Raw genomic sequence first — 14,757 nt, forward strand, 5'->3', positions numbered from 1 at the left:
GCTAGACTAGGCTTCTTAATAGCATGGTGGTGACTCAGGATTTTTAAAATGTTACAATCAAAGGTATATTAACATCAACATCTAGATTCTGGAACTTGCTGTGTCACTTTTGTCACACTCTATTGATCAAAGCAAATCACAAAGCTGGCTCCAATTCAAGGCGGTAGTGAAATAGACATCACCATTTGAAGGTAACACACCCTTGGTAAGAAGTTTGGTTAGCTTATGAGATGACAATCTTCATAATCTTTCTATGTCATGCTTTACAGTTGAACAGTTGAACAAAGGTGTTCAAAAGCATTTGCTATTTGAGCCTCATAACAACTCAAAATTCCTCTGAGGCAGGAAGGAAAGGTATACTATCTTTAAAATGTAGAGTAGAAGGCTAAATTTGCACAAGTTCTTCAGACTCACACAGCTAATTAATAGGATTGCACTCATGCGGCAATTTCCTTTTTTTGTTTTGAAATATTTCAGTCCTACAACAAATATAGAAAAATAATACTCACCCATGTATCTTCCACCTCGCTTAAGAAATAGGATTTTTGCAATTCACTGAAGCTTCCTGAACATCAGTTACCAATCACATAGCCTTCATTTCCACACAACTGCTTTCTCTAGGATAATAGCCCTCTTGGATTTGGTGTCTATCATGTCCATGCATAAAGTTACACATTTTCCACATATGTTTTGTTGTTGTTGTTGTTGAGTTGTTTTTTGTTTTGTTTGTTTTTGTTTGTTTGTTTGTTTTAAGACAGAGTCTTACTCTGTCATCTAGGCTGGAGTGCAGTGGCACAATCTCAGCTTACTGCAGCCTCCACCTCCCAGGTTCAAGTGATTTTTGTGCCTCAGCCTGTTGAATAGCAGGGATTATAGATGTGAACCACCAAGCCTGACTACTTTTTCTATTTTTAGTAGAAACAAAGTTTCACCATGTTGGGTAGGCTGGTCTCGATCTCCTAACCTCAAGTGATCTGCCTGCCTTGGCCTCCCGAACTGCTAGGATTACAGGCGTGAGCCACCATGCCTGGCCTTTTTTCCACATATGTTTTTATCCATCAATTACAACTACCATATTTCATTGTTTCTAAGGCACATTTGTTTTTTCACATTTTCATCTCTCTGAAATCAGGATGCTGTCATCATTGGTGACATCTTCCAAAAGCAATCAGCCAGATGGCCGCTGTATCATAACCATCATGGCCATACCTTTTCCAACATCACAGGGACGAGAAACAAATTGCAGAACTGGTGTTGGAAGTGTGGGAAAAGATTCTGGAGACAATGGCAGGGTACTCTTCTTACCTTGAGGAACCAAATGGCTATGAAGAGAAGGTAGAGGAAGAAGGGGTGGCAAATCAGAAATGTTTTAGCAAGATTCCAGAAGCAGGAACCATAAGTAGATTAGCTGTACCTAACTGCAAAAATAGCTTGAGAGCACAATGCCAATGACTTTGTTCTTTTATAGATTCTTTTCAGAAACGCTTTATTACCAATACTCAATTTGGATGGAGGTTTTATTGTGCCGAAAAACACAGGCACCAGGAAAGAATTCTAAGAAGTCAGATGTTAAATGTGGAAAAATTTACAGAATACCTTAATTGATTATGTTACTTATATTTTCCTCTTTCATGCATGTATAAGAGTAATATATGGTTAAAAAACTGTCAAATCAGTGTTGAATTATAAGTGATAAGAAAGCATGTTGTCAGAGTTTAATTCTCAGCATTTTTTCTGCCTTAATGGTGCACAAAATAATAGTCTATCTTATAAACTTTATTTTTATTTATTTATTTATTTATTTATTTTTGAGACAGAGTTTCACTCTTGTTGCTCAGGCTACAGTGCAATAGCGCCATCTCGGCCCACTGCAACCTCCACTTCCCTGGTTCAAGCAATTGTCCCGCCTCATCTTCCCAAGTAGCTGGGATTACAGGCACGCGCCACTGCACCCAGCTATTTTTTGTATTTTTAGTAGAGACGGGGTTTTGCCATGTTGGCCAGGCTGGTCTTGAAATCCCGACCTCAGGTGATCCGCCTACCTCGGCCTCCCAAGGTACTGGAATTACAGGTGTGAGCCAGCCTGCCCGGCTATCTTATAAACTTCAGATAAATACTGTCAAATCGTATTTATAATTCTGTAAACCACACTTGTTTGCCTGACATTACGTTTTTGAGGTTTTTCAGTTTGCTAAATCTAGGCCTGGTTCATTCATCTTAACTACCATATAACATCCCATTGTATAAATATACCATGTTTTATGTATCCTTCTTATCCATTCTCCCATTTATGGGCATTTAGATTGCTTCCATTTTTTTAAATTTCAAAGAACATAGTTATGGATATCTAGTACAGAGCTCCTTGTGAATAGAATTTCTGAATCACAAAGAATACACATCCCTGACTTAATACACATTCTCAAATCATTCTACAATGTGTCAAATTTGCAATCTGATTATTCCTGTACAAGAGGTCCTGATTTCAAGGGCCTCTTCATTGAACTTCCAACCTCTCTAATTCCCTCTAACTTACTCCCTTACATAGCCCAAGTTACCACTAAAACACACAGAAGATCAAATCATATCTCAGCTTTAAACCTTCCCTTGGATTTCCACTGTGATTTCTAACAAGACTGCAATGACTCACTGGGCCCTGACTTTGCTCCAGAGCCTCAGCTCTTGCTGTCCCTACATCTGACCAGACCCACCCTCAACATTACAACTAACGCTTCAGAATCCTCTCAGCTCCTTTTCTACAAAAGTCCTTTCTCTCACCCTCTGTATACACCATTTTCTCTCCTTGGAATGCTCTTTCTATTAAAACCACTCCTGCCCCACCTAAGCCCAAATTTCCCTAATTAACTCTATTCGCCATTCCATGTCTAAACGTAGTCACCTCTTTTCCCTGGGAGCCTTCTTTGGCTCCCACTCCCCCGACACCCACCATCATCACTGGAGTAAGTACCTTTTCCATATCCTCTGTAGCATATTTGACAGGCACTCCCCCATCACAGCATCGTCACACAGTGCTAAAATCACCTCTTTGCTGGTTTTACTCTCCTACTAGACTTTAAAGTCCCCAAATTGAAAAGGAGGAGAACAGTGTCTATCTTGTTCACTGCTGTATTCTTACCCAATATGCAGTTTACATGGCACTCGTAAATACTGTGTTTGTTGGATAAACAAGCACATGAAGCAAGTCAGCACTTGAATCCAGATCATTTGACTCCAGTTCCTTGCATTTTCTCCTACAGGTTCCCATTTCATCCAAGACAACTTCTCTTCCTAAAACACAAATTACTATGCAAGCCAGCATGAGGGGGAAATGCCAGAGATAAAATTTGGAATTGGGGTGACAAATTATAAAAATTCCTCTAGGTTTTACTGCAACTTCAAGCCTTGTAAGTGGTCTCTTGGGTCTAGGCATGCCATTTACAGCATGAGGAGGGAGGGAAGGAAGGAGTCCACTGGGATGGTCCTGTTTGCAGCCACCTGTAATGCACAGCTTGGGTAATGTAAAGCACATCTGGAGATGTTTAAGAAGCAACCAGCCATTCCCAACATAGGATAGAAACAAAATGGAAAAGGTTAAAGTTAACATGGAGAGATTCAAAATCATTTGGAATTATTTCAAAAGGAAGCCCTGTAGTTTTTGACATATATGTATTTTAAGACAAAAAATGAATTTGCCAGATCCTGAGAGCTCTCTCTTACATCAAGAAAAATGAAAATATATTTTGTTTTTAAAATGCCTACATCAACTATGGGTCTTCAACTGAATCATAATATACTGAATTTAGGAAGACAACAACTTCCTTCTGAGTTAAACATCAGAGACTGGCATCCCCTAAGTCAGTGGTTCCCAAACTCTAGCATGCATCTGAATCACCAAGAGACTTACAAAAACACAAATTGCTGCCCCCATACACCTCTGAGAGTTTCTTATTCACTAGGTCTGGGTAAGGCAGGAAATTTGCATTTCTAAAAAGTTCCTAGAACCATTAAAAAAAAGGTGAAGTATTAACACATGCTACAACATGGATGAACCTCCAAAACATTACGCTAAGTGAAAGAAGCCACGTACGTAAAGTCATAGATTGTATGATTCAATTTACATGAAACACCTAGAATAGGCAAATCCGTAGAGATGAAAAGTAGATTCATGGTTTCCAGAGGCCAAGGTGAGGGGGGAATGGGGACTGACTACTTAATGTGTATAGGCTTTCCTTTTGGAGTAATTAAAATATTTTGCAACTAGATAGAGGTGATGGTTGCATAACACTGAGAATGTACAAAACATGAGTGGATTATTCACTTTGATTGTATGTTATGTGAATTTTACCTCAACAACAACAAATAGTTTCTGGGTAATGCTGATATGGTCCAGAGACCACGCTTTGAGAAGCACTGACTTTAGTTACAAGCACAGAGAAAAGACTGAAGTAAACCAACTTCCAAAATGGATGGAAGCCTCCATGTGTAATCCAGCAAGCCTGTCTACAGAACTCAGGAAGACTGAAACAGGCTGTTGCACTGGAAATCTTCGCTCTCAGTTTGGGCTTGGACCAATAGCTGGCAGCCACTTTCACATTCCAAATTGAAGTCCTGAACCACCCAAACAAAGGAGGGGGCTGAATAATCCAGTTGTACTCATCTTAGCTGACCAATCACCTCTGGCTTATAAAGAGGACTTTAAGGAGTGAGGGAAAGTTGGCAAATGGATGGAGAATTTCTTTGGATATAGTCACTGGCATTCTGTGAGGCTGCCCTCATGCCTTGGGGAAGGAGTTGGAATTCTTCCCTTTTCACTTCACATGTGCCCATCTACCCATCTCTGGACACTGTTTGAAGGGCTAGGGCCATTAATCTTTTTAAAGAACTTGAGAAGGTGAAGACCATTTTATCCCCACTGCAATACGTAAAAAGAGAGATGGACCTGGAGCCAGAACAATGAAGCTGGAAAATGGGAATAAGAGTGACTCCTTCATAGGGCTTTTGTGAGAACTAAACAAGATAACCTTTGAAAGCACTATAATACGCTTTATGTATCAAGGTTATTATTTTCCACAATTAGAATGTTGCTAGCACAGGGTGCAGACAGTAGGATCTTCCATCCACTGAGATCTTTCTCTAAGTGTATTAGCCTACTCCACATGTCTCCTTGTTTCTCACTATGTGTTTTAAATGGAATCAATAAACCAGCTCATTCAAGTATTTTACTTGTTCTGGGAGGCTTTCTATTCCCTGTTTTTAAGAGAGCTTGCCTGGTAGTGTTCTGTGAGGCTGCCATTACATCAAGGTAGTTTCCCACATGGCACACTCCTCATGCCTTTGCACACACGGCCTGTGCCCTCTGCCTGGAATGCCCTTTGTTAGGCTCACACCATTTACTCTTCAAAACCGCAATTAAATATCAGCTTTTCTGCAAAGACTTCCCTCATCCTGTCCCAACTGTCACCCCACCATAAATGCCTGCTCCTTAACATTTTGTCTCCATTGCAGGACTTATCACACTGGACCATCCATGTGTGTTTTCTCATTTTTCCCTCCTTCTGTATGCCATAATCAGCTTGAGGGAAGGAACCAGGTGCAACTCCTGATCTATTGTAGGTGTATCCAAGTATCTGCGCCAAAAGTATCTGCAAAAAGGACTGATGGATAACAAGTGATGCTCATAGGACCTCCTGCTGAGAAGGTGGTGAAATCATTTAGAGCCAAGATTTTTCAGTCTACTTCTAGAAGTTAAGCCAGAAAATATGGATAAATTTTATTTTCTGAAACTTTCCATGGCAATAAGACACCACTGCAAAGTTAGAAGGCATTTGACAAATGGGGACATTTTGAAAATTATGTCACAAAAGGTTAATGTTCCTAATATATAAAGAAATACTAAAAATAGAGAAGAAAAAACCAATAATCCTATAGAAAAGTTGGGGAGGGAGAGTGGAAGGAGTAACAAGTAGACAGACCAGATAAGAATTATCAGTGGTTTGTAAACTTATTATTATAAGATGTTCAACTTGACTCAGAATTAGGAAAATGCAAATTAAAACTCTTTGGGGATAACATTTTTTACCTACCAGATGAACAAGAATATTAATGTTTAGCAAAATGCTTTATGGCAAGGTTATGGGGAAACTGGCATTCTCATACATTTTTGGAGGAAATGCCAAACATTAGAAACATTACAGGAGGGATCTTGTAGCCTCTTGTGCACACTCCTTCACCCTTTGACCTAGTAAACACACTTGTAGAAATCTATCCCAAAGTTACACTGCAAAAATACAGAGGCAAAAAAGGTGTATGTGGAAACTATTGTTCATTGCAGCTGTATTCATAATGGCAAAAGAATGGAAAGACCAAAATGCCCAAGTATAAAAAATTATTTGATGAAGCTAGACAAATATACTCAAGACAGTGCTATACAGTTGTGAAAAAGAATAACAAATCTCTCTCCATAATCTATGGGATCATCTCCAGGATATATCCCATATATCTGGAATCCCCTCAGAGCGCCTTCCTTTGAAACAGGCAAGAATAATTAAATCTCTCCTACAACAAAATTCAAATAATACTTTCCCCTCAAGGAGTGGGGCAGAGCTCTCTATCCCTTAAGTGTGGGCTGCAAATGGTGACTTTCTTACAAAGCATACAATATGGAAAGAACAGAAAAAAGGGAACCTTAGCATGGAAAGACCTGACAGACATTACCTCATCCAAGTGACCAAGGTCATCATCAACAGCGATCAGTCATGTTGACAGTACATGTCCCTGATAAGATGTGGTGAGAATGGCATTCCTTCTGTGGCCTTCCTCCCAAAACCCATATTCCCAATCTAGCAGGAAAACATTTGATAAGCCACAGTAGAGGGACATGATACAAAATACCCAACTAGTATGTCTCAAAACTGTCAAGGCCAGACTAGGCACGGTGGCTTACGCCTATAATCCCAGTACTTTGGGAGGCCGAGGTGGGCAGATCACCTGAGGTCAGGAGTTCGAGACCAGCCTGACCAATATGGAGAAACCCTGTCTCTTCTAAAAATACAAAATTAGCTGGGCAGGGTGGCGCATGCCTGTAATCCCAGCCACTCGGGAGGCTGAGGCGGGAGAATCACTTGAACCCGGGAGGCAGAGGTTGCAGGGAACTGAGATCACGCCATTGCACTCCAGCCTGGGTAACAAGAGTGAAACTCTGTCAAAACAAAAACAGAAACAAAAATGTCGAGGTCATCAAAACCAAGGAAAGTGGCAACTGTCACAGTTAGAGGAGCCTGGGGAGACAAGGATGACCAAATGTAATGTGATATCATGGCTGGGATCCTGGGACAGAAACCGTGCATTAGGTCAACACTAAGGAGCTCTGAATAAAGTATGAACTTCAATTAGTAACAGTGTATAAATATTAGTTCATTAGTTGTGACAAATGTACCATACTAATAATGTAAGATATTAATAACAGGGGAAACTGCATGAAGTGTGTATGAGAACTGGATCTGCTATCTTTGAAATGCTCTATAAATTTAAAACTATTCTAAAACAAAAATTGGATTCTAAAAAGTTTCACTTTTCAAACTTGGCTGTAGCTTTAAAACATGTAAATACAGGCCGGGCGCGGTGGCTCAAGCCTGTAATCCCAGCACTTTGGGAGGCCAAGACGGTTGGATCGCGAGGTCAGGAGATCGAGACCATCCTGGCTAACACGGCAAAACCCCGTCTGTACTAAAAAATACAAAAATCTAGCCGGGCGAGGTGGCGGGCGCCTGTAGTCCCAGCTACTCAGGAGGCTGAGGCAGGAGAATGGCGTAAACCCGGGAGGCGGAGCTTGCAGTGAGCTGAGATCCGGCCACTGCACTCCAGCCTTGGCGACAGAGCGAGACTCCGTCTCAAAAAAAAATAAAATAAAATAAAATAAAACGTGTAAATACGTAGTCCCTGTGACCCAAAGAGTCCACTGTTAGGAATTCACCTTTCAGATGTCTTGCAGATATACTTTTGAGCTTTGTGTACAAGCATTGTATCCATTGGAACACTGTAATACCAAAAACAGAAAAAGGAAACAATTTAAATTCTATTAGCAGTAAGCTTGTTAAATAAATTATGACATATTCATTTGACACACTGAAAAATAAAAATGAGGTAGGTACAATGTGAAAGGAGTTCCATAATATGTTAAGGGAAAAAAATCAAGGCACAGAACATTCTGCACAGTAAAATCCCTCTTGTATAGATAAATAATTTTTAAAAGATAAAATATAGATCTATTTTTATATGCTGATACACACATGAAAGATTTCCTGGAGAGATACTAGAAAACTATATATGGTTGTTACTTCTGAGTTTGGAACTGGTGCTACAGCGTAGGGAGGGTCTTTTAACACTTTCATCTACTGTTGAACTTTGTGTGTGTGTATTTTAATTTTTAAAAATCATCATCTTTTTGGATTACAACTAGTCTAGCTTCAGGATTATATACAGCTAAAACTGAAGAGAGGATTTGAGAGGATCTGCATCTCCATGCTATACTTTTTGAGTATTTCCAAGAAACCCAGATTGATATTAACCTCTGTCACATTACCCTTTTTTTTTGAGATGGAGTCTCGCTCTGTCACCCAGCGTGCAGTGCAACGGTTCAATCTTGGCTCACTGCAGCCTCTGCTTCCCAGCTTCAAGCGAATCTCCTGCCACAGCTCCCTTGAGTAGCTGAGACCGGAGGTGTGCACCATGACACCCGGCTAATTGTATTCTTTTAGTAGAGACGAGATTTCACCATGTTGGTCAGGCTGGTCTTGAACTCCTGACCTCAGGTGATCCACCTACCTCGGCCTCCCAAAGTGCTCAGATTACAGGTGTGAGCCACTGCACCCAGCCAACATTACCCATTTTTTATGGTTAACTTTATGTGTCAACTCAATTGGGCTAAGGGATGCCAGGATAGTTGGTAAGATGTTATTTCTGTGTGTGTCTGTGAGGGTGTTTCTGGAAGAGTTTAGCATTTGAATTAGTAAACTGAATAGAGAAGATTATCTTCACCAATGTGGTTGGGCATCATCTAGTCCGTGGAGGGTCCAAATAGAACAAAAATGTGGAGGAAAAGGCAAATTTGCTCTCTTCTTAAGCTGGAACATTCATATTCTCCCGTCATTGGACATCAGCATTCCTGGTTCTCTGGCCTCTGGACACAGACTGGGACTTCCACTAACCGTACCCTGGTTCTCAGGCCTTTTGATTCAGACTGATTCAGACTAAACTTATACCAACAGCTTTTCTGGTTGTCCAGCTTGCAGATGTCCAGCTTGCAGATGTCAAATCGTGGAAGTACTCAGCCTCCATAATTACATGAGCCAACTCTTGTCATAAATACATGTGTATACATACACACACATGTACGATTCTGTTTCTCTGGAGAATCCTAGTATACCATTAAAGCATTAACATTAATTATCAATTGGATGCTGTCATCTTAGAAATCTAAGAGGGATCTTCTGAGAAACTGGATATGAGAGATCTGTCTTCTGATGAGTGCATGCAAATGAGCAGGAGGGAGACTGGCATATGGGGTGGACGAGCAAATGTTTCCAAGGGATAGGCTGTTAAGAGGTGAGTCTGGGTTGACCGGGGGACACATTAGATCATGAGTTATTTATAAGGCAAAGGAGGCTACAGATACAGGATGATGTGATTTGAAGGAGACAGGCCACAAGGGAAGAGCCTAATATTTACCTTAATAGACTACTGAGCAGTTTTATCTAGCTCAGTGATTCTCAACTTCAGAGGTACATTAGAATCACCTGGGGAAGCTTTTCAAGGCTATGTTCTTCAACAGGGGTATAGAGAAACAAATTGTGACACATCTATATGGAGTTAACACTCAGCAATAAAAATGAACTATGGACACACTGTATCAACCAAACTGATGAATCTCAAATGTATTATGCTAAGTGAAAGAAGCCCACAGTGAAAAACTACATACTGCATTATTTCATTCCCTTGTCATTCTGGAAAGGACAAGACTATAGGAAAAGAAAACATATCAACACCTGCCAAGAGCTTCGGGTGTGAGGACAGTTTGACTACAAAGGGGCATAAAAGAATCTGGGAGAAGGCATGGACCTGTTCCATATGGATTGTAATAGTTACATGACTGTATGCATGTGGCAAAATTTACAAAACTGTACGCTAAAGAAGACGAATTTTATTGCATATAAGTTATACTTTAATACAAAAGGCCTTCCCCCAAATATCACACTTCATTTGGTCTTGGGTGGAGCCTAGAGATTATTTTTTAAAAGCTCCTCAGATGGAAAACATCTGCTTTGGTCTAAGACGGAGTATCGGGGAGTGGATTTTCCCTCCTACCTGAGTCAACAAAAAAAAAAAAAAAGAAAAGAAAAGCAGACAAAGTATATGAAACAACGGGCTTTAAGACACTGACTATCTGGCAACCGAGGATGGTGAACCCTGCAATTTGGAGGTGATGGAATACCGCTTTTTATCTTGATTGTAGGGATTATTCCATGGGTATATATACATATTAAAACTTAGCAAATCGTACACCTTTTATATGTGTAGTTTACTGTACATCAATCATGCACCATTAAAGACAGTTTTCTTTAAGTTCCCCAGGTGATTCCAAACATATAGCCAGAGTTAAGAACCATCAGCCCCAACATATAACCTTACTTGGCCCTGGAATCTAACATCATAAGATTCTAATCATCTGAACTCAATGTAATGTGATTGAAGCACATACAGTGTTAAAGTTTATTACAAGATATACTTTACTTAAGCAGAACTCATTTTAGGAACTAAGTTCACACTTGCAGGAATAGTATTTTTTGTCAATGATTCTTTTAACAGTGATTGACATCGCTGTTTAAAAAAAGAGAGAGAGAGAGAGAGAGAGGCTAGGACCTTAACTGGAAAGATTTTTAAATGTTAGAACAAAATACATTAATAACAACTTCTAGGAAACTTAGAATATGCACAAAAAGCCTTAAAATTGTTCATAACATTTAACCCAGAATTTAAACTAAGGACATAAGTAAAGAGCACAAGTGTGCCACTTCAGAAATGCTATAATAGCAGGAACATGGGAATCTAAAACAACAACAAAAAAGAAGTGGTTACATGAATTATGGTATGCGAGTAAAAAGAATAGTGCAAGACCATCTAAAATAATATTGTATAATAATATCTAATGATATTATTAGATATGATATTAGCCCGAGGCTGCAGCAGCGCCTCCCCGCTCCAGTGCCCACCAACACCCATGGCGCGAGGGCTTGGCTCCAAAGGGGCTGGGAGCCCGGGTGCCCTGGCGTGAGGGGGCCCGAGAGTGGGCTCTGGAGGCTGTGGAAGCGACGCCGGAGAGGATGTAGCCTCGGCGGGGAGTGGATCTTTTGAAGATGGTTTGGTTGGCTTGGAGATTTGGAGATCTGATGCCACGATGAGGACTCACACACAGGGGTGCTCCCAGTGTGTTTTTCCTATATTTGCTTTGCGTTGTGTCAGCCTATATCACCGACGAGAACCCAGAAGTCATGACTCCCTTCACCAATGCTAACTATGGCAGCCACCCCATGCTGTACTTCTCCAGGGCAGAGGTGGCGGAACTGCAGCTCAGGGTAGCCAGCCCACATGAGCACATTGCAGCCCACCTCATGGAGGCTGTGCACACGATGCTGTCCAGTCCCTGGGAATACCTCCCTCCCTGGGATCCCCAGGACTACAGTGCCCGCTAGAATGAAATCTATGGAAACAACTTGGGTGCCTTGGCAATGTTCTGTGTGCTATATCCTGAGAACACTGAAGCCTGAGACATGGCCAAAGTCTACATGGAGAAGATGGCAGCACAGCCTAGTTGGTTGGTGAAAGATGCTCCTTGGGATGAGGTCAGCTTGCTCACTCCCTGGTTGGTTTTGCCACTGCTTATGACTTCTCGTATAATTACCTGAGCAAGATACAACAGGAGAAGTTTCTTGAAGTGATTGCCAGTGCCTCGGAGTATATGTATGAAACCTCATACAGGAGAGGATGGGGATTTCAATACCTGTACAATCATCAGCCCACCAACTGAATGGCTTTGCTCACAGGATGCCTAGTCCTGACGAATCAAGGATATCTTCAAGAAGCCTACTTATGAATCAGACAAGTTCTGACCATTGTGAAGAAATCTCTGGTCTTGCTCAGGGAGGCAATGGATGGCTCCCTCTATGAAGGAGTTGCGTATGGCAGCTACACCACTAGATCACTCTTCCAATACATGTTACTCATCCAGAGGCACTTTGACATCAACCATGTTGGCCATCTGTGGCTTAAACAACACTTTGCATTTATGTATAGAACCATCCTGCCAGAGTTTCAAAGGACTGAAGCTACTGTGGACTCAAATTACAACTGATTTTATGGTCCAGAAAGTCAATTAGTGTTCCTTGATAAATTTGTCATGCGTAACGGCAGTGGTAACTGGCTAGCTGACCAAATCAGAAGGAACCATGTGGTGGAAGGTCCAGAAACACCGTCCAGAGGGCAGCACTGGTGCACTCTGCATACAGAATTTCTCTGGTATGATGCCAGCTTGAAATCAGTTCCTCCTCCAGACTTTGGCACCCCCACACTGCATTATTTTGAAGACTGGGGTCGTGACTTATGGAAGTGCACTACCAGCTGAAATCAATAAATCTTTCCTCTCCTTCAAGTCTGGAAAACTGGGGGGACATGCAATATGTGACATTGTCCACAGAAACAAATACAAAGATTGGATCAAAGGATGGAGAAATTTTAATGCAGGGCATGAATACTACGATCAAAACTCATTTAGTTTTGCTCCCAATTGTGTGCCTTTCATTAATTATTGAGGCTCTGTACGGGTCAAAGTACACCTTCTTCAACAGTGTTTTGATGTTTTCCACAGCTGTGTCAAAGAGCTGCTTTTCTTCCTGGAAGGGTCAGGTCACAGAAGACTGCTCATCAAAATGGTCTAAATACCAGCATGACCTGGCAGCTAGCTGCCAGGGGAGAGTGGCTGCAGCAGAGGAGAAAAATGGGGTGGTTTTCATCTAAGGAGAAGGTGTGGGAGCTTATAACTCCCAGCTCAACCTGAAGAACGTTCAGAGGAATCTGATCCTCCTACGTCCACAGCTGCTTCTCCTTGTAGAACAAATACACCTGGGAGAGGAGAGTCCCCTGGGGACAGCAGCGAGCTTCTTCCACAATGTGGATGTTCCTTTTGAGGAGACTGTGGTAGATGGCATCCATGGGACTTTCATCAGGCAGAGAGATGGTCTCTACAAAAAGTACTGGATGGACGATATTGGCTACAGCAAGAAAGCAACCTTTGCCTCAGTGACATATCCTCGGGGCTATCCCTACAATGAGACAAACTATGTGAATTTTCACCATGTACCTCCGAAGTTCCATCACCAGGGCAGCTTACTTCTTCATAGGGTCATCTATAGGTGTTCAGAGGTTCACCATCCACGGAGACTCTCAGCAACTGGATGTGTTCGTGGCCACCAGCAAACATGCCTATGCAACATACCTGTGGACAGGTGAGGCCACAGGACAGTCTGCCTTTGCACAGGTCATTGCTGATTGTCACAAAATTCTGTTTGACTGGAATTCAGCCATCAAGAGCAGCATTGTCCCTCAGATGAAGGACTATGCTGCTGTTGTGGAACAGAACCTGCAGCATTTTAAGCCAGTGTTTCAGCTGCTAGAGAAGCAGATATTGTCCCGAGTCTGGAACCAGCTAGCTTTAGGAAGACTGCTGACCGCCTACTGACATTTTCAGATAAGAGACAGGCTGAGGAGGCCATCAACAGGATTTTTGCCACAACACAGCAACAGCAGCAGCAAAGCAAGTCAAAGAAAAACTGAAGGGCAGGTGAACGCTCTGAATTTGTGGATGGCGTCCCTGATATTTTTGCACAGATTGAGGTCAGTGAGAAAAAGATTAGACAGAAAGCTCAGATTCTGGCACAGAAAGAACTACCCATAGATGAAGATGAAGAAAAACCTTTTAGATTTTGCAGATGTAACATATGAGAAACATAAAAATGGGGGCTTGATGAAAGGCCGGGTTGGACAGGCATGGATGGTGGCAACCACTCATAGCAAGGCCTCATCACTATCTGTTTCATATACCAGGTTGTTCCTCATCCTGAACATTGCTATTTTCTTTGTCATGTTGGCAATACAACTGACTTATTTCCAGAGGGCCCAGAACCTACATGGCCAAAGATGTCTTTATGCAGTTCTTCTAATAGATAGCTGTATTTTATTGTGGTTGTACTCTTCTTGTTCCCAACCACAGTGTTAGCCCTGAAGTTATAAATTGCCCAGTCATTGTGTGATCACAAAAGTCCATGCAAAAAAAAATTTTATTACCCCAGTTTATCAGATTTTTTTCCCTCATATTCATTTTAACAAATTAAGGGAAGATATTTTGACACAAGAAAGCAAGAACATGGAGAAATTGGAGCAGGAAAGGAATTTATCAAAGCGATAGAAATAGCTTGGTAGTCCTATGGTGTTTCTGGAAGTATTTGACATTGCAATTGAACAGTCCATATAGTACTTCTTCTTTTAGAAGAAACAAAAAGTCTGTTTTTTAAAGTAATATTTTTTCTTACGAGAAAAAGGTTTAGATAGAATTAGGTTTTATTAATATTAATTTAATGCTATTAGCAATTTCCATGTACTATATTATGGAAAAGACTGAAGAATACAATTCTGAGAAATATTTTAAAAATT

The 14,757-nt window shown here is 41.1% G+C and overlaps 1 pseudogene; it reads left to right on the forward strand.

Moving 5' to 3' along the window:
- The first annotated feature begins 11,285 nt into the window (after nucleotides 1–11,285).
- Nucleotides 11,286–14,323, forward strand: LOC105516619 (annotated as a pseudogene).
- The last annotated feature ends 434 nt before the right edge of the window (nucleotides 14,324–14,757 follow it).

This window comes from Colobus angolensis, unplaced genomic scaffold (assembly GCF_000951035.1).
Source record: "Colobus angolensis palliatus isolate OR3802 unplaced genomic scaffold, Cang.pa_1.0 Scaffold286, whole genome shotgun sequence".
NCBI classification, from domain to species: domain Eukaryota; kingdom Metazoa; phylum Chordata; class Mammalia; order Primates; family Cercopithecidae; genus Colobus; species Colobus angolensis.